The sequence below is a fragment of the Cydia splendana genome, chromosome 3 (assembly GCF_910591565.1).
Source record: "Cydia splendana chromosome 3, ilCydSple1.2, whole genome shotgun sequence".
Taxonomy (NCBI): Eukaryota; Metazoa; Arthropoda; class Insecta; order Lepidoptera; family Tortricidae; genus Cydia; species Cydia splendana.
This window is the reverse complement of record NC_085962.1, coordinates 6,231,882-6,254,100: the sequence shown is the minus strand read 5'-3', so window position 1 is coordinate 6,254,100 and position 22,219 is coordinate 6,231,882. Positions and strand designations below refer to the sequence as shown.

The window sequence follows — 22,219 nt, the reverse complement described above, 5'->3', positions numbered from 1 at the left end:
ATAAAAAGGCTTATTAAGCGTCAGATTTTACAGGCAGCGGACCGGGCAAGTTCGTTCGTTTGCATTTTTATTACTTTGTAATTCCACCACGATATTAAAATGCGCAGACTAGCTGTTAATAAGTCGAATTGATTACTCCAGACGAGTTGTCATTATGACATTGAACAAATTTAGGTATTTATTTAAAAAAAATAAAAATTATTTAAATTAGTACATGGGTTTAACCCTTGTTTAACCCACTATAAGAAAGTATCTATTAAAAAACGTACAGTCACCTGCAATAATACATTAATATCACACACGATCTTATTTGTAGAGCCAAGTCATAAGAGCTTGTCACATATTTTTGCGGCCTTCGAAGAGTAAACATATTATTGCAGGTAACTGAATAGAAGGTGACATTTATTTTATCAAGGGGATTGACATTGACATCGCCCATTTCGCACCAATGTTACATTTCCATTGCCTTAACATGGCCTTAACAGTAACACATGGTCTAAGCCAATAAAATACAATAACAACAACTGAAAATGTCAAATAACTACAAATGCTATCACATTAACCGTCCGCTACCTTCAAAACTAAACGAAAAGTAGGTACAGTCGCCATCAGATATATCGGAGCGGCCAAGGTGTTCACAATATCTGAACACGCGCTCTAACGCCCTGACAATAGAGGCGTGTTCCGATATTTGTGAGCACCTTGGCCGCTCCGATATATCTGATGGCGACTGTACTTGGCGTAAACTTCACACCTATTTGAGCCCTTAGTCCTTATCCTGCAGTTTTAGCCGTATAATAACGCGGTAAAAAGCGTGCTTTACGGGGAGATTGTCCCCTTCGTGTCTGGCAAAGATTAAACTAATGTACAACAGAAGCGATATTCATTTGGGTAAACTTTTCGGTTAATTTACAAACATACAATAAGTTAAAAATCTGAGCGCTTGACATGTTATTTAACTTTAGTTTGTGATCAAAGTAACCCCGCTTGATCGCCTGATCAAAGGCAACCCTTGGTACAATAACCCAAAAGAAATGATTATAACTTATACATGCCTGATACAGTGAATTACATAACATATATGCAATTACTTATAAGTTATACAAGCTATTGAAATTATACTTATAAACCAGGTATCAAGTATCAGGGATTGAATCACGAGTAAAGGTAATTCATGAGGCGTCAGAACACTAATGGCAGTAGGTGTTCGGAGAAGATTAGCTCCATAATGCAACTGTCGAGCAAGATATTGTCTCATTAATCTGGGTCGGAGACTTTATACGCTTCTTGCTTCGGTAGTGATATTGACTTTCGTTTGATTCTTTGGCTAGCAGCGGAATTACCGGAAGGTAAGGGGTTAATATATGATTAATACTTAATTTTTAGTGTTTTTCCATTGATAAACGTACTTTAACCCCATCACTGCGATCCTGACGCCGACAGAAACGTTCAATACAGCCAATGGTAAAAAAATATCCCAAAAGATGCATTAAGAAAGTTGAATAATTAAAAATAAATTAACCAATTTAAGATTTTATCAAATTAACCCTAAGATTCAAAGTAACCCCAGGAATGAAAGTAACTCAATGGTGTTACTGGAATGCCACGATGTAGAAGAACAAGCAATTAAATATTAAGGTTACATTCGGAAGACGACTGCAGTAACGTAGCTGTTGACTGCTGCAGTGTATGCATCTGCATATTCTGATGTGACTGATTGTATTGTGTTGCTGTCGCGATTAGAACATTCAATTTGTGACTCATTTTATCAAGAATATTAACAGTAACATTGCCCGCGTCAACGCCGCAGCAACAGCTAATACGCTACCGCACTCGGCCTCCGAATGTCACCGTCAGAATGTCTTGTCGCCTCTATGTTTAACTCTTTGCCACGTCTCCATGCCCAAGTGACGAAATGGTATTGCAGAGACGCCGATGGCCGTGGTATCAAATTGTACCGCTCATACAGACACACAACTTATGGTAACACTAAGAGATTGTCTAACGTTTGAATGTTGATAACACAAATATTATATGTGAAAACTTGTTTTGCTAAAAAGAATATTGTTCTGTACGGCTAAGAAAACCAACTTGTGTTGTTTTCTATCCAATATTGTTAAAGGACATACGCTCAATGTATGTCACCGTATTTTGTTGTCTTTCTTAGGTCAAACTAAAGTCATACGGCAAAAAGGCTTTGTGTCATTTTTAGGGTTCCGTACCCAAAGGGTAAAAACGTGACCCTATTACTAAGACTCCGCTGTCCGTTTGTCTGTCCGTCTGTCTATCTAAATAAACATAAACATTTCATAAATTAAAGTAAATGAATCTTAGAGGAAGATATACACAAAATAAACCAAAACAACCCGGAGCGAACTCAAAAAAAGTCGTCTATCTCAAAACCCGTCTATTGGTCCTTCAAAAAAACCTTCTCTCACTGATAAACATGTCTCCTTTCGAAATTGAATCCCGCCATCTCGGTGTCCCGTTTATCACTGAAATCGTTGGCGATACCTCCAAAACAATTGCCGCTCTCATACGCACCGGACCAAATTACATTTCCAATTCATGAAGCCATTTTTTCCCTTTCTTTTCCCTTTGCAACCCCCACTTTGCACCTCTCGATCTTTTTCTATGAATAATTTTACGAAGTTACTTGTTGACTTAATTTTATATAGGTTCGGTTTTAACGGTAGGAATGTGGGTTTATTTTGCGCGTCTGTAAATCTATTTTTGTTTTGGGTGAGAAAAGAAACTGTTTCACATATAAGGAGAGGGAGAGTAGGACAGGTATAGCCGGTCAAACAAGTTTGTCAGTGGCAAAAGGCGCAACATTCATAATTATTTTTTATGGTACGATTACCCTTCGCGCCTACGTTTTTAGGCTGTATCTCACGAACCGTGATAGCTAGACAGTTGAAATTTTCACAGATGATGTATTTCTGTTGCCGCTATAACAACAAATACTAAAAACAGAATAAAATAAAGATTTAAATGGGGCTCCCATACAACAAACGTGATTTTTGACCAAAGTTAAGCAACGTCGGGAGTGGTCAGTACTTGGATGGGTGACCGTTTTTTTTTTGCTTTATTTTTTGTTTTTTTTTTATATGGTACGGAACCCTTCGTGCGCGAGTCCGACTCGCACTTGCCCGATTTTTTTTAAAATCGGTCCGTGAATGTCAAAAACGTACAATGTTTAATATTAGGATGCCGTCCATTTGGATGAATCCATTGTAACGGCATCGATTTGGAAGGCTCGTCAGGGGCCTGCTTTAGTCAATTATTCGTAACGGTTACCTTCTACGACGACAAAGAATTTATAGCATTAGCACAGTGAAGCCGATTTGAACTTATAAAAAAAAATACAATTATTATTCATGCCTATGTCAACTTGATGTGAGTTGGTTATGATTCGCCGTGCCTCTCTCTCGCGCCAATACGTGTAGACAATACGAACAAGTAGAAACGCGCGAATGATAACAAAATGGCATTATTTTGATATCGAAAATGTAGGTTCGAATTGTCCTCAGTGCCCTTAAAAAATGTCTAGTAGGAGTTCAAAGGTGAAGGTGGAGTCGAGGTTAGAAATCATCCCAATATATTTCGGGACTATATTAATATTTTGGAGACATAATTTTTTTTTACACTAATTTTATGGGTTTTAAAGCTTCGCCTTGATCAGCTCTTGTATTTAATTGAATTATGAAAAGAAAACAACAATTAATAGAAAAAAAATCGTGAATAAAATTAAGTAAAATAAATAGGTATCTAGTAAGGTCATGCGACTTATGCCATACGTTTAGTACTTATTTCACACGGTTAATGAATTCAAATGTGTTTATGCGGAACTGAAGTTTGTTTTTTATTTATTCCATTCTGGAAAAACTCTTCGAAGTTAGCAATTATTAGTGTACTTACACGAAAAAAGTTACACATAAGTAAACCAAACTTACTACGTTTCAATTTGCTTCTTGCACGAGAGCAAGATATTTTGTCAAACATGCACCGGTGGAAATCTCAAGTGTAGTGGCAGAAGCATCGCAAACGAGCCCGCTTCGTAATTGGGGGGAAAATGCCCTGGCGAGCTTTGCTACCTAGCCCTATATTCCCATGGCACTACGAGTGTTTTGCCCAAGGTAACCCAGCGTAAGTACAACCTCAAAAAAACCGGACAAGTGCGAGTCGGACTCGCCCACCGATTCAACTTCTCCTTCAACTAGGAAAGCTCCGACTGTGTATGGTACCCAGTGTCATAACAGGTCATGGACTATTTAACAAACATCTTTTTAAAACAGGTGTCACAGACAGTCCCCTATGCCGAGGATGCACGGAGGATCTCGGATCCCCGAGAGACCTCCCCGAGGTCCTACTCGACATCAAAGGTTTGATAGGATTCCTCGAGGAGTTGGCTGGCAGGACTATCCCCCACTATCATACAAAGTAGGCGCCAGCCGTCGAGTTGCGGAAAATCGCCCGTACTACAATACAATACCTATGGAGAAGCGTTAATCCACTATTTAAATATTCTACGACTTCTACGTGATATAGTTCACGTTGACACTAGTCCGTTTGAGAAAACTGCTCTGTATGTGATGAAAGTAACATCCGCGTGCTCCACTCGCAAATTGTCCGAAATATATTACCTGGCACAGTTGAATGTGAACCTGAAATTCTGAAAACCTTGTAAATATTCTTATGTACTAAAGTAAACATGACAACTTTCGGCACTGTTTGTCTTCTCTGTAATCCATCCGCTGTATCTTTTGATGTAATGACTGTTTGTTGCCATAATAAAAAAAAAAAAGAAATGTACCACACTGGGAAAAATACGGTTATCTTTTGAACTGTTGAGAAATTATATACAGTACAGGGTGACCAAAAATGTTTTTTTCTACGTGTCTCTGCATCTCTACATCGTCTACATCTGCAAAAAATTAATCATCTTTATTGATGATAAACAAAATTAACAACATCATTAGATTCATTTGGCTCATGTTCGAATTTTGTATGATGTCTCCTGAGCGACCCCGAAATCACTCTGTATAAGTAAACAGTGAGTTTCATCTTTGGCCATTCACATTATTAAAAAATAAAGAGTCAATAAGTAGGGACATGTGTTTTAGATTCGGCAATGCGCAAGTTATCGGAGGTCTTCACCATCTAAACAAGTTGTGTCTTGGTCTCGGGGTGTTAAATATTAATTTATTGTACTGATGAGCTCAACAATCCTTTATTCGTCTTATCTGATCCGAAATAGGGTTATCCGCTTGTCTCCTAGTGCCTGTTTGACGCGAGAACGCATCATACTGCATCATGCCCTTCGTACAGCCTTGTCGTCGTGGTATCTACCTACGGCGTTTGTATGATGAACGTGTAATAGGTATTGTACATTTTTACAAAAAATTTACAGGTAGCCACAACACTTTTAGGGTAGTAGACCGCAAAATGACCATTTCCTATCACTTAAGGGGACCACAGGTTACCAGTTCGCTGGACGACAGGCTGACCTGTCAGTTAAACGCAAAAGGTGACAGCTCCGAACAACCGACAGGCTGATATCGTCCGGCGACCTGGTAATCTGTGGGCCCCTTTATACTCAATGCAAAATCCCCTCTTTTATCGCGTTCATATGTTCAAAAACAATTTTATTAACAATATCGTTAAGGTAGGAAATTAAAACAAGCTTCCCGATGCACCGTTCTGCCTAATGAACCGTTGTCTTTTAATCCAGCAATCGCATTCTGTACAATATTCGAAAGGGCACAAGTACTAACGTACACCAAACAAATTGCACCCTTTTGATTCAAAATTAAAGCATTTATTTATCGGGTCATTAATTCAGAAAAGTCGTAAGCGTTTCCAGATAGAATTGTTTTAAGACTTTTATAGTTTGTGATTGTGTATTTATTTACGGGCGCGTTTAATCTCTGAGCTGGATTACATTACAAATTTAAAGCGCTCTGATTGGTGCAAATGCAAAGCTTGTGATTGGTGAGCATTGTCACACATTGAGTGCACGATAATTTTATTGTTATTGTTTAATTGATATTATTCGCGTTATCTTTTTTATATTTTTGTATAAGTACCTATGTTATACTGGAAGGGCCCACGAATAAAAGATAATAATTAATAATTAGATGATTGTTTACGTTGTGAAGCCTTGACTGGGACGAAGTTTAGGTATAGGGAAGTTTGAATTTTTAAACCAAAAACAATATGATTTATAATTCTAAAGAAATTTTATGTGGTTAAAAATTAAAATAAATACGTCAGTATTTTTTCTCTTTACCTCTCTTATGTTTCTTTTTTTTACAATTAAATAAACGTGACGTCTACGCTCAATTCCCCTCGCTCGGAGCTCGATTTTTTGCGCCTACATTGTTCAAATTTGCCACCTTCTTTTACTGACTATATAATTGGTTTGACAGTCTTTATTTAATTTATTTATTACCTTGACGGTAAATAATATTTCAAAATAAAATTATAAAAATTTAAATAATGTCATTAATGACATATTCTAAAAGCCCTCGCCTTTAAAAGTTCATGAGCAAATTATCTTTATAACAAACAGTCCTTGGATAATATTGCACAAAATTTTCCCGTTTAATTTGAAACTGATTACGTCACTTCCAAATATAAATGACAGTGTTTCGCTGCAACGGAGCCGCGTATCTATCGTGTCGTCCCTAGGGTTGTCCATGTCGCTCGTACGGTGTTTCACTATTTCACTATTTTAGCACTCTTTTTAGGGTTAAGACTTCGCTATCCGTCCGTCCGTCCGTCCGTCCGTCCGTCCGTCCGTCCGTCCGTCCGTCTGTCTGTCACCCGGCTGTATCTCACGAATCGTGATAGCTAGACAGTTGAAATTTTCACAGATGATGTATTTCTGTTGCCGCTATAACAACAAATACTAAAAACAATAAAATAAAGATTTAAATGGGGCTCCCATACAACAAACGTGATTTTTGACCAAAGTTAAGCAACGTCGGGAGTGGTCAGTACTTGGATGGGTGACCGTTTTGTTTTGCTTTTTTTTTCGTTTTTTTTTTTGCATTATGGTACGGAACCCTTCGTGCGCGAGTCCGACTCGCACTTGCCCGGTTTTTTTAACTTTACTTGTTAATAAAATAGACAATGTAGTTAATAAAATCTTGTAATTCGATTACCCTAAAGTGTCATTCTATGGAACTTGCTAACTATGTAAACAAAAGTCACTAGTAAATTCATCAGTCAGAGGCAATTTCAATATGGCGGTTTGTTTACATAGTTAGCAAGTTCCATAGAATGACACTTTACTGATTGCTGTATCGATATGAGACTTTGTATTATATAAGTACATACCTACATAGGAATTGTATATTGATAACAATACAATAATTTGTTAAAAAGCACACTCAACAATAAAAATTAATAGAAATAAAAAAATATTTCTAGGCGAACACTTATTAATGTGATTATTTGAATCAATATATTTTTTTACGTCAATGTTTGTCCTAACAAGATTTAATAAAAATTTACACCTCAAAACGATTATGGGACATTTTTAAAATTTTAAAATTGCCTAATTGCAAAAATCTAACCCATCAATTAAATGAAAAAACAAAACAATACGAATACATGAAAATTAATTTCCATGTCTGCTACCTGCTATATTATACATATTACCACGACTACCACTTGACTATAAACTACTTACCACGGTTTTTTGTGTTGAGAGGCAAAGGTACCTATTGGCCACGGTAAACGAGAACACTCTAGTTACTAAATTTGTAACACATTATAGAAAAAAGATGGAGTTACAATTAGTAAAACTTACCACACTCCTCATATTTAATTTAAAGCTATTTACTAGGTACCCTTTTTCAACTGGCAACCCTAGAGAGTCGCTTAAGAACGTTTAATGGGTGGTGGCTCGTGGCGCAGCCTGCTTTATTGTTCACAAATGAAAATATATTTTTAAAGTAAAAGTAAGATTGTTTGCCTAGTGTCAAAATTGCTTTTTATGCAAAAAAAACATACTCAACAACTTATACTATTTTCAAGTTCATATTTGGTTTAAAGTTAAGTTTTTGTCAGCTTATAATTTTTACCTTAAGGCTTTTATTTTTGTTTACATTACTTGTTATTGCTTTATGAAATAAATGCAGTTTTTGTCATATATTTATGTTATAACTAGCGCCCCGCCCCGGCTTCGCACGGGTTACACAAAACCTTAACAAATTACTCACCTAAACCTTCCTCAATAGAATCACTCTATTGATAGGTGAAAACCGTATGGAAATGCGTTCAGTAGTTTTTAAGTTTATTGCGAACATACAAACAGACAGACGTGGTGGGGGACTTTGATTTATAATATGTAGTAATAGTATGAACATAATTATAATACTTGCTTCTGACAACAGATACCTAGGTATTCATCCTGAATAAAATCCGAGTTAAACTAGTTTTGTTATTTACTGAAATCCGCGGGAAGTTTACAAGCATTTAAACCCGCGAACAGCAGAACCTTTAGGGCCAGGGCTAAGGCCCCTTTGAGACCCGAAGTCTTGAATATTTGCATATGAATCCTGGTAATAAAGGAATAATATGCAAAACTGTTCTAGGCTGTAAAGAGAGATCCATATAAAGTTGTTGCTATTGGGTAAGGTCTTTGCAGTACACGGAAATTATTCCGTTTTAAATTTTAGTTTCACATCACTGACGGGTCAAACTCAAAACCATGTTCAGGTCTTTCCTGTAGGCATACCTACCCAAAAGTTAATAGACTATAAATAAAGGTTAATTTTCTTATTTACATATTGGGCACAGGAGAGAAAACATTACAGTTCGGATGAAAACACAAGTTTTGAAATGAAATGTCAAAGACGCTAACTTCTGTTAGTGCCTATTTTTACCACCTTATGCGCTGCGATCGCTTTACTTACCCTCACCATGCACTCCGCACGGCATAAATATCAACAGGAAAGACCTGAACATGGTTTTGAGTTTGACCCTGACCTGAAAATAATTTTAAATTGTTGATAAAAATATAATTTTTCATAAAATAAAACTAGGCCAGACAGGCCGTCTATTGTTTAAGGAAATACATTCTAAACCTTTAAATTATAAGTATTACTTCAATTCCCTTACTGCAAACTATACACGTTATACAATTGTGGAATTTAACTTATCAATTTTTTTTAAATAAATTAAACTATATTTATAAAGATTAAATGAAATAAACAAAAACAAACATAATTAAACTAAATACTTAATCATAAACGCACTACAAACCTCAATTAGCTAATAATCGTTTGTCCTTATCCGTCACATTTTAAATTATGTATTTGTAAGATACGGATAAAATATATTTTAATTAAATCAGGCCCGTAAAGTTTTATGAATAAGGGGGTTATAGGTAAAAAAATTGGCCTAAATCACCGTCAGCGGGCAAGGTGCCCAGAAGGCTGGCCGTATTTCCTCGCTGTAAATTAAACTAAATAAATAAAATTGTCAATATCTTCACGTAAAAACTTCACATTTCCATGCTAGCATTACCTACCTACAACATATTCTTAGTCGGCTTGTATTAAACGCAGGGTCGTCCCGGGAGACACTGCCACCGATAGATAGTACGCTGCAGCCACCGACACTGTGTCCACAGCCGGACATTTAATGGGTATATTCATATTTTCAACCGACGAAAAAAAAAAACGGAGGAGGTTCTCAAGTCGACGCGTATATTTTTTTTTTTTTTTTTTTTTCGAAGATGAATAGTTACAGTTAGCTCGAAGGCTTGTGGTGTGGGGACTAGACGACGATATTATATAATATATAAATTTATATAAATACTTATATACATAAAAACATTCTTAACTCATGAGCAAATATCCGTGATAAATACACAAACAACTGCCTTTACCAGGATTTGAACCAAGGACCTCCTGCTTTGTACTACTTTGTAGGCAGGGTAACTAACTACCGAATTGGCTAGGAGGCCCTTCTATCCGACGAGTCTTGTACTAATGATGATGTTTGTTCTATTCATTTGCGTATGTTTTCGCTGTTCGAATATTAATTGCATGGAAAAATACACAGGTAAGTATAACGGTAGCCCAACAATATTATTATTTTAATTCTCTTTGAAAACGCAAGTTCATTAATTAATTTCTCGTAACTAAACAAAGCCGTCATTTGTGCTGTCATTTTGAATAGGGAATATTACGCAAAACTCTGCGTAGGGGACGCCACTACCACTATCCATCACAATCTGGGGGTCTACCGCGAAACAAAAAAATAGAAATTTCGTTATCTAACCTCTCTATCACTCTTGCATATTCGAGCGATAAAGAGGCAGATTTAAATTTCTATTTTCGCGTTTCTCGGTAGGCCTTTCTTAACAAACCGCCTTGATGCATCAATGTCAAATTTTATTGTCTGTGATAACTTGTCAAAAAACAGTTTAAGGCACAGTATGTATAAGTTACCCTATGGTTTACTAGCTAGCTTAGGGCTGCACTCTGGCGGCAGAACATTGCAGTAATACTCCCTGTTCTTGGATTAAACGCAATACCGTTATTGTTGCAGCCAGTGTAAATATCGCCATAAACGTGTGCGCTCGATTCTAGATAATTCTGTTTTTAATTAAAGTTCAGTTACCGTGAAAAAAGTTCCCGATGCAAATGAAGGCTTCCTTTAAAGAAGGAAAGGTTCGCCCCAACTAAATACCTATCCGATCCGAGCCGAGATCCTAATTTAGTTTTGTGATTGGATAATCTTTAAAGTTAGTTCTCGGGAACGGAAGATTACTTTCATTTGTTTTTTAGTTTGTTTTGGGTTTGTGCAATAAGTTAAGCATAGGTACAACACCCAGACAAAATAAGTATAATACGAGTATATACATGTACTTGTACATATACAATATAAATAAATAGACTGTTTTAGTGATTTGTTCAGTTCTTGGTTGTCATCCATGGGTTATAAATTAAGGTGTCAAGTGTCTTCTCACTTAAAAATAGGCACCAGCGCAGATTTTCTAACTTGTTTTTAAGCTACCGAATAAAATAAAAATATATCTAGAAGTGCAACGTAAATAGTCACAAGTAAAAAAAATTGCATTCTCGATTTTGGTGACAGCAATTTTGCATTCGCGACAGCCCTCTCGCGTACGAGAGGAGGCCTGTGCCCAGCAGTGGGACGTATATAGGCTGAAATTATTATTAATTATTAATATTGCATACAATTTCCATTGCTTATGGAGGTTTGTAACTTGTTATTTTTACTTTGCTGGCTTCGCTTAAAAAAACTCCCAAGATCACCCGCTTAAAATTAATACTAAGTCAGGAATTGCCTCCTTACCCGTCTCGACAATGTACTATTTAACACATCTATGGAACCGCTTGTTCGTACTTCGGTGAGTACACAGACGGATATAATACATTCAGTGTAACGCGCAATCAAAATTTGCCGAGACAGCGTCTACGGTAGCGATGTCTGGTTTTCCGCAATGTGCAGAAATAATCAACGGCGGGGCAAATCTCTGCCAACAAGCGCTGGTGTTTTTTTGGGCGTTTTACTAGTTGCGTAAGTATTTTTCTGCCTACGAAGCAGGAGGTCCCGAGTTCGAATACTGGTTAAGGCATTTATTTGTGTGTTCATCACGAATATTTGTTCCTGAGTTATGGATGTTATCTATGTATATAAGTATGTATTTATTTATATGAGTATTTATGTTTACCGTCGCCTAGTACCCATATTACAAGCTTTGCTTAGTTTTGGGGCTTCGTCGATCTGTGTAGGATTGTCCCCAAAATATTTTATTTTTGTGAATAACTAAAGCAGATAAAATTCTTAAGGATGACTCACGTTAGACCGGGCCGTGTCCCCTGTACCCTGCGAGTCAAAATAGCCCCAGTTAACCGATACCTATACTTTAGATTGGTGCAATAAAACCTGAAAGTAGGTTTGAACAAAGCCACATGTGACGCCAGCTTTATATGTATGTTACATCGCACAATCAAAACTTGCGGCGCGCCGGCAATGGCGAATTTTCCGGCCCGCCAATCAGCGCCGGCAAACACTCCCGTAATCAGACACTGCTTAATATCCTCCTGATGCTTATACTCTTACCAAAACATTGCTAAAGTAGGTACCTATGTACCTATCATTTTTGTACTGACCAGCGCAAGATTTAATTAGAAAGATCGGTCAAGTGCGTTCATTACTCAATTTTTAACAATGTAATTTTTTATGTGGAACGTGCATAAAATGTCTTTAATAAACCCGTAGGGGTCGGATCAAAAACTAAATAATTAAGTCCGACTCACGCTTGACTGCACATTCCTAATAGGTTTTCCTGTAATCTAAATTTTATACCCAGTAGTTTCGAAGTGGGAATTTTTAGCAAATTAATCAAGAACTGACAATTCATTTCACAATTATTGTCTAAAACAAATCTCTTACACGGCTTCTAAGTTTTCAACTACCATGGACCAAAAAATTCAATAAGCATTCCAAAGTAAATTTCACTCCGGCGCCGTCTAGGAAAATACAAACATTTTGCAACAATTCTCATCTATTCGATCTCGGGCGTCTCCGGCCATCTTCGGGAACTTTCGAAGAGTACCTAATCAAAGGATAAAACCTTCTGTACTGCGGAGTCAAGTGGCTGCATAAAGGGGAAAATTCACTTACTTCAACAGCGACCGTTCCAAACATTCTGTGTGGCAGTCGTGGTGTGGCTGCCGATTTTGATGCTTGTTAAAAAATGCATCATTCTCCAATTATTAAAATTTTGACCACTTGATTTTTTTTATTTCGTATTCAAAGGATGTCTCAATAATATTAGTTGCCATATTTTGCCATTGGATTTCAATGCGTTGACAGTAATAGGAAAAGGCCTAATTTATTTCTATCGCCGTTTGAAATATTAACGACAAGGTGAACGAAGTTTAAATAATTTTGCCATGAAAATGATGAAGTTTACTTACTGGTTACTTGAGACTATGTAAACAATAATGATTTTAAAATGCTAATATAATACACTGGGTAAGGGGATACCTATTTAAGTGAGACATATTTGCAGGACCCTTGAAGTCCCAGTTATATAGGTTTCACTGTACCTATATTAATACATTATACGGGGTATTTAATTCAAATAGGGCGGTGACGAACAGCCTGATGCTATGAGAGATATAGCTGAATTTGTTATTAGGACTCTGCGTTCAAGGCTTTTAAAAAAGCTGTAAAGTTGATGAAATATAGGTGTACCTACTAAACTTACTAGGTGTATATACGAAAGGCTACAAATATAATGACCACCAAAAAATACTTTGGTACCCTAAATAAAAAAATCATGCTTACCAAAAAAAATTACTGAACACCAAAAAAATAACACCTAAAAATACAAAAGTACCACCATTTTAATTACGACTGCACTTCAAATTGTATTCAAATACCAAATATATTGAATGATCACCAAAAATCATTAATGATCACCAAATCTTGAAGACCAAATTAATGCAATATTTTCACCTAAATAAACCACTATGATTACCAAAAAATGTATACATATTACCAAATAAAGTAAACTGATGCCAAAATTACTAGCCCCTCCCGCTCAACCCCCCGTACCCCGCACCGCATACCTACCTTACCTAATCTACTTTTCTAGTAGCATTTCGTTATGCTACTAGAAAAGTAAGTCAAACTGCTATCAGTTAAGTGGGTTAGGTTAGCACTGCGACCCTTACAGAAACGAAATGGTACTAGAAAAGTAGGTCAGGTTAGGTTTGAACTGCGACCTTTACAGAAACGAAATGCTACTATAAAAGTGGGTTAGGTTAGGTTAGAACTGCGATCCTCACAGAACCGAAATGCTACTAAAAAAGTGGGCTAGGTTAAGTTTGCTACCCATACAGATACGAAATGCTACTAGAAAAGTGGGTTAGGTTAGGTCTGAACTGCGACCCATACAGAAACGAAATGCCAATAGAAAAGTGGGTTGAGTTTGCTATCCTATTAAAGCAAATGACTCCAAAATAATCATTCTTCTAGAAACGAAATGCTACTAGAAAAGTGGGTTAGGTTATGTTTGAAATGCGACCCTTACAGAAAAGAAATGGTACTAGAAATGTGGGATAGGTTAGGTTTGAAATGCGACCCTTACAGAAAAGAAATGCTACTAGAAAAGTGGGTTAGGTTAGGTTTGAACTGCGACCCTTGCAGAAAAGAAATGCTACTAGAAAAGTGGGTTAGGTTAGGTTTGAACTGTGACCCTTACAGAAACGAAATGCTACTAGAAAAGTGGGTTACGTTAGGTTTGAACAGCGAACATTGCAGAAAAGAAATGCTACTAGAAAAGTGGGTTAGGTTAGGTTTGAACTGCGACCCTTGCAGAAAAGAAATGCTACTAGAAAAGTGGGTTAGGTTAGGTTAGGTTTGAACTGCGACCCTTACAGAAACGAAATGCTACTAGAAAAGTGGGTTATGTTAGGTTTGAACTGCGAACCTTGCAGAAAAGAAATGCTACTAGAAAAGTGGGTTAGGTTAGGTTTGAACTGCGACCCTTGCAGAAAAGAAATGCTACTAGAAAAGTGGGTTAGGTTAGGTTAGGTTTGAACTGCGACCCTTACAGAAACGAAATGCTACTAGAAAAGTGGGTTAGGTTAGGTTAGAACTGCGACTGTAACAGAAATAAAATGCTACTAGAAAAAGGTGACGAAGTGGATTAATTAATTTAATAGGATAACGATAATTATATTAAATATTTGCACATTTTTAATTAAAATGTGGTTTAAATTTTGGTGGTCATATACTATTTTTGGGTTTACAATGATTATTTTGGAGTCATTTGCTTTAATATGATATCAAGATTTAAAAATTTGGTTATAATTTTACATTAAAATGGAGTTCTAATTTTGGTGGTCATTTACTATTTTTGGGTTTACAATGATTATTTTGGTGTCATTTTCTTTAATAGGATAGCAAGATGTAAAAATTTGGTTATCATTTCACATTAAAATGGGGTTTGAAATTTGGTAATCATTTAGTATTTTTGGGTTAATAATGATTAGTTTGGTGTCATTTCCTTTAAAAGGATAGTAAAGTGTAATAAAATTGGTAATCATTTCACATTAAAATGGTGTTATAATTTTGGTTATCATTCATTATTTTAGGGTGGTAAAATAGATTTTTTTGGTATAAAATTTTACTAAATCTGGTGATCAGTTAAATAGCAGCCTATACGAAATATAAGAGTCAAGACACATTAACCCTAAAAATACTTATCTCAAAATCTTGTTGTTCCTAACTAACTGAGGTAGAGTTTCCGATTTTACCCTATTTTCCCCATTTTGATTAATCTCTCTTGTCACAAAGTTTGCTCGGCCAGTATTATTTCAACAACAGCGTCAAAGCTGCCGTCATAACTGCGACTATCGTCCTTTATATAAAGCCATAGTTGGTTCAGCGAGCGAATTTGCATAGGAATGGCTGATTACAGAGTTATATCATAGGCACACCAGTGTGGACCTAGCTTTACCTGGGAAAGGAAAGCGGGAATGTGCTTTAAAGCCCCTTAAAAATAAGGTTACCGTTTTTAGTTTGGAGCAAATGGTGTTTGCAGTTTTATGGTAAAGTGGGGAGCTAGCTTTAGTTAGCGTTTCGAGTTTGCATACCATACAATAGGTAGATGAAAATATAAAACAAGATTTACATAGGTCACTAGATAAGTTTTGCAATAGACAAATATGAAACAAAGAGGAGGCCTATGACATATACTTTTTAAAACTATATTTCCATAGACAATTCAATTCAAATAATTCATTTCAGAACAAAAATTCTATATACAATTATATTTGAAATAAAATAACTAAAATAAAATTAAAATTAACTAAAGTATAATTAAATATGTTAGTAACAATAGGTAAAACTTAAGAAACTTTGTTAGCAACACTGATTGGCTGGAAAATATATACTTACTTTATTTTTATTTTACTTATTAAAAAATTTTTTACTTTAAAAACGTTGGCTTGGCGTGGAGAACGATTTACGAATAGGTAAAGTTTAGATTATTTTAAAAGTAAATTCAATGGATAAAATAAGTAAATTCGAATGTTTATTTGATTATTGTCTTCGGTTAAAATGATATTTCTATGGTTACCGTGATAGTTATTCATAAATTCAAATAATTTACCACAGTGTTGTCCGTGTTGCCTATATACGACCGCTGTAAAGGATGATGATGATCGGTGATAACGAGGTGCTTTCCATAGAAAACGAAGCGCCGGGAGCTCCGGCCCGGCCCCGGCCCGGTCTATCGTGAGTCATCCTTAAAGGATTTGAAACGTCGTGGGTGTACTTTAAATTCATTATACGCGATTAACGCGATATAATCCCTATAAATTGTTTTATTAAATAAAACACCTTACAATTAAACAGTTTGTAGTAACAGTACCCAGTGTAAATTTCTTTCGATAGCGTGACGTGAGGCGGATTTTGAGATTCCAAAACGTCTCGCTTGGCGCGCTGTTCAAAGCCCATGATCAAAATGAGACATAACGCAAACGCATAGGTATAGTTCGTAGCTTCCTAATAGAGCTCGACGCCTAATCCTATTGTCTATTGTTAAGTAAAACCGCTCGTGCCACGTGCCACAAGCACCTGCATAAAAAATCGTTTGTTCACTTTCCCCAAGTAATTGAATTACAACTCCTATGGAAATTGCAATAAGATTCAAAATTAACTAATTTTGTTACGTTGTGTGTGGTCCGTTCAACTCGCCGGCACCCAGTACTTGGGTTACTGAGTGCCGGCGAGTCGAACGCTACAGAACCAGTCTAAAATATGTCATCGAGATGCGTAACAAAGGCGCGTTATCGGAAAGCGCACCTACACTGGTTTTTTCGGATCTATATCTGAATCCCTAAAGTCTCTTCTCCTATTTTTGTATTCCCTAATATTGTTTGTCATAATGATCAGTTGTCCTAACACTCGTATACCCTAATTTTGGTTTTCCTATTATCGAATGGCCGATTTTTTTTTGTCCTAATATGTTTTTCCCTAATGGCACTTTCCATATTGAGTATTTATCCTAATGTTATGTAGAATAATTCTTTTTTTGCCTAATTATTGTTAGGCCTAAAAATTATATATCCTAACCATCATTTTACCTAATTTTACTTAGCCTATCGTTGCTTGACCTAAAACTCGTATGCCCTAATTTTGATTTCCCTATTTCGTTTCGTTTTTACAATGGTCGCAGTTCTAACCTAAACTAACCCACTTTTGTGGCAGTAGTTCGTTTTTGTGAGGATCACAGTTCTAACCTAACCTAACCCATTTTCGTGGCAGCAGTTCGTTTTTGCGAGGATCACAGTTCTAACCTAACCTAACCCACTTTTGTGGCAACAGTTCGTTTTTGCAAGGATCGCAGTTCTAACCTAACCTAACCCACTTTTGTGGCAGCAGTTCGTTTTTGCAAGGATCGTATTTCTAACCTAACCTAGTTTTAACAGCAGTTCGTTTTTACAATGGTTGCAGTTCTAACCTAACCTAACCCACTTTTGTGGCAGCAGTTCGTTTTTGCGAGGGTCACAGTTCTAACCTAACCTAACCCACTTTTGTGGCAACAGTTTGTTACCATTCATTATGGAAAGTAATTGTTATGATAATTGATCAATAGGAAAAGTAACTGTTATGACAATTGATAATTAGGGCAATAGCCATTAGGTCAAAACAGTTAGAGCATATTATTTTATGCCAAACATTGTTAGGGATTTCAAAGAATATGGTAAAAAACATTAGGGATCTTGATAGTTATGGTACAAATGCTTAGGACAAATGAGTCTTAGGCTAAACATTACATTATGGAAAATAATCGTTATGACAATTGATCGTTAGGGCATGTGCCCATTAGGACAAACCAGTTAGGGCAAGTAACTTTAGGACAAACGTTGTTAGGGATTCAGAAGGACACCCGGTTTTTTCAGCGTTGGACTAGCCTGCGCTCAGGTGCCAAATAGAATAATCATGACCCTTTTTTGCAGGTAAGTAGCACGTGCGGTTTTACTTAACAATAGACAATAGGATTAGGCGTCGAGCTCTATTAGGAAGCTACGAACTATACGTCACGTTATCGAATGAAATTTACACTAGGAGTTCAGGACAACTTCACCACATGCTAACCGAGTTAAGTTTAAGTTTTTCGTGTCGTATTTAGCTTGGCGCTTGGCGATACGAACGTCTTAATGAAGACTTGGCGGCGACCACGCGACGTGCTCGGAATAGCAAGCCGGCTAAAAATAGTCTAGAACCTAGCTGATTAATTAACTAAACTTGTTTCTAGGTTTCGAGGTTTGAGTTGTCGCTCTCATTAGGTACACCTCTTCTATTTATACTTTTGGGCTGAGGTTTATTTACGAAATAATTTACTGTAACCAGGCGTGACTCACTTCGCGATTTCGTCGCGTCGCTATAAGTACATGAGGTCCACACCAATTTTGGTGACTAGCAGTAGTAGTTGCCGCTCACCGCTACGGAACGGACGCCTGCTCGCGTTTGCGCCATCTCTCGTAATAGACGCGTTTTGTTAGAGAGCAATACCTTCTGTTAGTATTATTTATTACCTACTACTACTACTATTATTTATTCTGTGCTGACACTATCTAACTTCAGAACTTTATTTTGTTATAAATAAGACCATTTAACTTATTCCGATTGAAACAATTGCAATTTTCATATTTTGAAAAGCGGTACCATCGAAAACACATGGCGCTCAAGACTTGAGTAAACTATGAATCGGGCTGCTGTTAAACAAACCGTAGTTTATTATATTACCAAGTTTATTATGTTATAGTCCAGCTTATTACGTTAGAGTAAGTCTGAAGTGAAATATTGACCGAGTCGGGCGGCCGATGGCTTGTGCTCTTATTGGGGGCGCATACAGTTTTGCTGGACAACTGGCCCGTCATGACTGTGTTTTGATAAAGAATATGCCCTACGTAGAAGCGACACATAGGTATAGTTCGTAGGTTTCTAATAGAGCCCGACGCTAATCCTATTGTTTATTGTTAAGTAAAACCGCTCGTGCCACGTGCCACAACCACCTGCATAAATAGTACAGTACTTCGGTTACTGAGTGCCGGCGAGTCGAACGCTACAGAACCAGTCTAAAATGTGTCATCGAGATGCGTAACAAAGGCGCGTTATCGGAGAGCGCACCTACACTGGTTTCTTGAGCGTTGGACTAGCCCGCGCTCAGGTGCCAAATAGAATAATTAAGACCCTTTTTTGCAGGTAAGTAGCACGTGCGGTTTTACTTAACAATAGACAATAGGATTAGGCGTCGGGCTCTATTAGAAACCTACGAACTATACTACAGTCGAGAGCATAAATATTTATACATTTTTTCACCTTATTGCAATGGGTTAAGGTGAAGAAATGTATACATATTTATGCACTCGACTGTACCCTACCTAGTTAAAGTTGACGAAATATAAAGTGAGCCGAACTTGTTCAAACTTGTTCGAGAGATCGGCTCACTTTATATTACGTCAATCTTACTAATGATGTGTAATTAATTTATATTGTACTTGTACTTTATAATTACATAGGCAACATTAGAATTAAGTAATTAATCAATAAATTAAGTAAAGAAAATTATTACATTGAGTCCTAACTTTAGTAACTTATATTTTGTTAGTTTTAGTTTTAGAGGTTTTAGTTGTTTTCTTAAAATAACAAAAAGGACCCTTAGGAAAAAGGATAAAATTAAATGTTGTCCCTTTTTTTGTGTAACAATATAGGTGACTGCTCTACTTATTAGTCACTACATAGTAATATGGCCACGCTCCATAGCGTAGCGTAGTCATCTCTATCACTCTTCCATATTAGTGCGACACAGAGAGTTGCGTTTCGTTCGCTACGGAGCGTAAACGATTGGCACGTTGGCTAGGCGTCCAGAAATGACAAGTAAATCTGACGTAACAAATATACAAAAGCCGGTCAAATTGAAAACCTCCTTTTTTATGTCAGTCATTTAAAAGTTCAATTAGTAGGTATACAATAAACCGTATTGTGATTTTATCATTTATCGTAATAATGTATCGAGTATTTTGTCCGCTCTATTATTCCTACTCTGTGTCAGACCCTAGGCCGTTTGGTCAACTATTTGCATTGGAAATTCATAATAATGTTACTAGTAACAATTGGCGCCCTTTGATTGTCCCTTTCTAATGACGTTGTCCATTCTGTTGATTTTTATTATTATCTTTTTAAATTGACTATGATTTTGTTTCCTATTGAGTTGAGATAAACTAGTATAAGAAGGAGAAGGTAATTGAGTACTTTTACGATTTTTACACGTTATTATTTACGAAAATGGGATTTAATCGCGTATAATTAAGTTTGACAATGGCAAACGATATAGCGCTTTCTCTGCCCTCCTATTGAAAGTGTCTACAAGTAAATTCACTTTGAATTTTTTAGTCTGTAGGTACCTCATCGACAACTAGCGAGCCTGTAAATAAAACCACGTTATGTGCCGCGCAGTCATTAAATTAGGCTGACCAACCCGTTGGCTACAAAGCAACAATACAGCGAAGTCAGTTTCTCCACTCTCCACATGGCGGACACGTGATAGTACGGAGACATTTTGAAATTTCTCATTGTGTTATCCATTAAAGAGTCACTTCACTTTCACTTTTAAAGTATTATATTTATTTTTAGTAAATTAAAAATTTCGGTTCAAAATGGATTTGTGGTACCTATAACTTTATCTCTAATATCTAACTCTAACTCCCGTTTCCATAAATAACAATCCCTGTTACCTCAACTATTTAAATTATCTCAAGAAACTTACTTCCAGTTCATGCTTAATCATGTCTTGTAAAATACACAATACATGTGATTTATTTTCCTCGTATTCTAAATGAAAAATAGAGTGTATAATTCACCTGAAGTACCCTTCACCTGAAAGCACCCATTTCTGACTCGATCTATCTCGTCGGAAATGGGAGCCATTCATTCGTTGGTTAATAATTAATTAATTTTTTAAATCTTTATTGCACAATGCACAATTCATGAAGGTACAAATGCCTTAAGGCATTCACTACAAGTCAACTAATGGCACCCAATGGGCTCAACTATAAAGATTATGTAGGTGCACTGTCTTTGTAACCTAATCTACGTAAGAAGTACTAGTGCTCGACGCTGCACTAGTATTCGACATGGGCACTTTAGGTCAAAGTAATATAGGTTAAATTTTAACGGCGAAGATTTTTCTGTATTCAAATTTAATCCTTCTCACTTTGACATAAAGTGCCCATGTCAAATACTAGTGCAGCGTCGAGCACTAGTACTTCTACCTTACTATTAGATGTTCTTCTCATGAGTAAGCTGTGTGCGTTAAGGTTCGTAACGCGTGCACCGTTCGCAACGCAACATTGAGCGGGATTTGCGAGCTGCACCCATTTTGCATACGTCTAGTCTGGCCATCAGTTCCAATGACTTACCGAGTCAAGCATTTAGACGAATTGCGTGGTACATCATCTCGCGATCCATACTACCTAGGTACCTACATTATTTCAGTTTGGTCTGAGGGGTACTGACCTGCAGTGAATGTGGCCGTACAGCTATAATAGGCTATGTGAGTCCCCTAGAAGCTGATCGTCGCTCTCACTAGCCACTACAAACCCAGTCGCAATCTTGTTTACTTTCACATAAATTGTTGCTAGTTTTAAACATTTTCAGTCCCAAGTTTGATTGAAACCCGGATTGGCACCAGTACCAGTTGTTCTTCGGTGATGGAAGACATCGAAAGGAAATCGAACTGAACCTAATGCAGCCTAGTTTTCTCTCGTTTCCTCTCAGGGTTGAAAGGTACGACGCGCTTTCTTAACAACCAATGCCTGCGCTACTTCTTGGTAAAAAGGTGCCTAAATCAGACCCTGGGATCCTTAAAAATGTAACCAGGAAAGCTAAGATGAAGAGTATCCAGCGGCCGCTTAGTCGCCTTTGAGTTCGACTCGGCTCCGATTGGAAATACTGCTCAGGTGCAGGGACTAGAACGCCTGGTAAGTGGTAACTGCCAGACCTATTCACGGAACGTTTTGTCTAGAGTGAGTTTGGCTCGATATTGCGGACTGCGGAGACTCGGTAAGGTTTATACCAGTCTGTGGCAAAGTTGAAGTGGAAGTCTTACAACAGTGCAATGACGTCATGCTGGCATCAGAGGCTG

General features: G+C 36.9%; 2 long non-coding RNA genes across 2 annotated transcripts in view; one reads left to right on the top strand and one right to left on the bottom strand.

Moving 5' to 3' along the window:
* The window catches only part of LOC134806465 (uncharacterized), a 320,640-nt gene that overhangs the window by 261,448 nt on the left and 36,973 nt on the right, over positions 1-22,219 (bottom strand). The window contains exon 2 of the long non-coding RNA XR_010146530.1: positions 8,870-8,928. This is a non-coding gene — a long non-coding RNA (uncharacterized LOC134806465). The remainder of the gene's footprint in view (positions 1-8,869; positions 8,929-22,219) is intronic.
* LOC134806461 (uncharacterized) overlaps positions 4,217-22,219 on the top strand; it is a 154,226-nt gene continuing 136,223 nt past the window's right edge. Inside the window, exon 1 of the long non-coding RNA XR_010146526.1 lies at positions 4,217-4,298. This is a non-coding gene — a long non-coding RNA (uncharacterized LOC134806461). The remainder of the gene's footprint in view (positions 4,299-22,219) is intronic.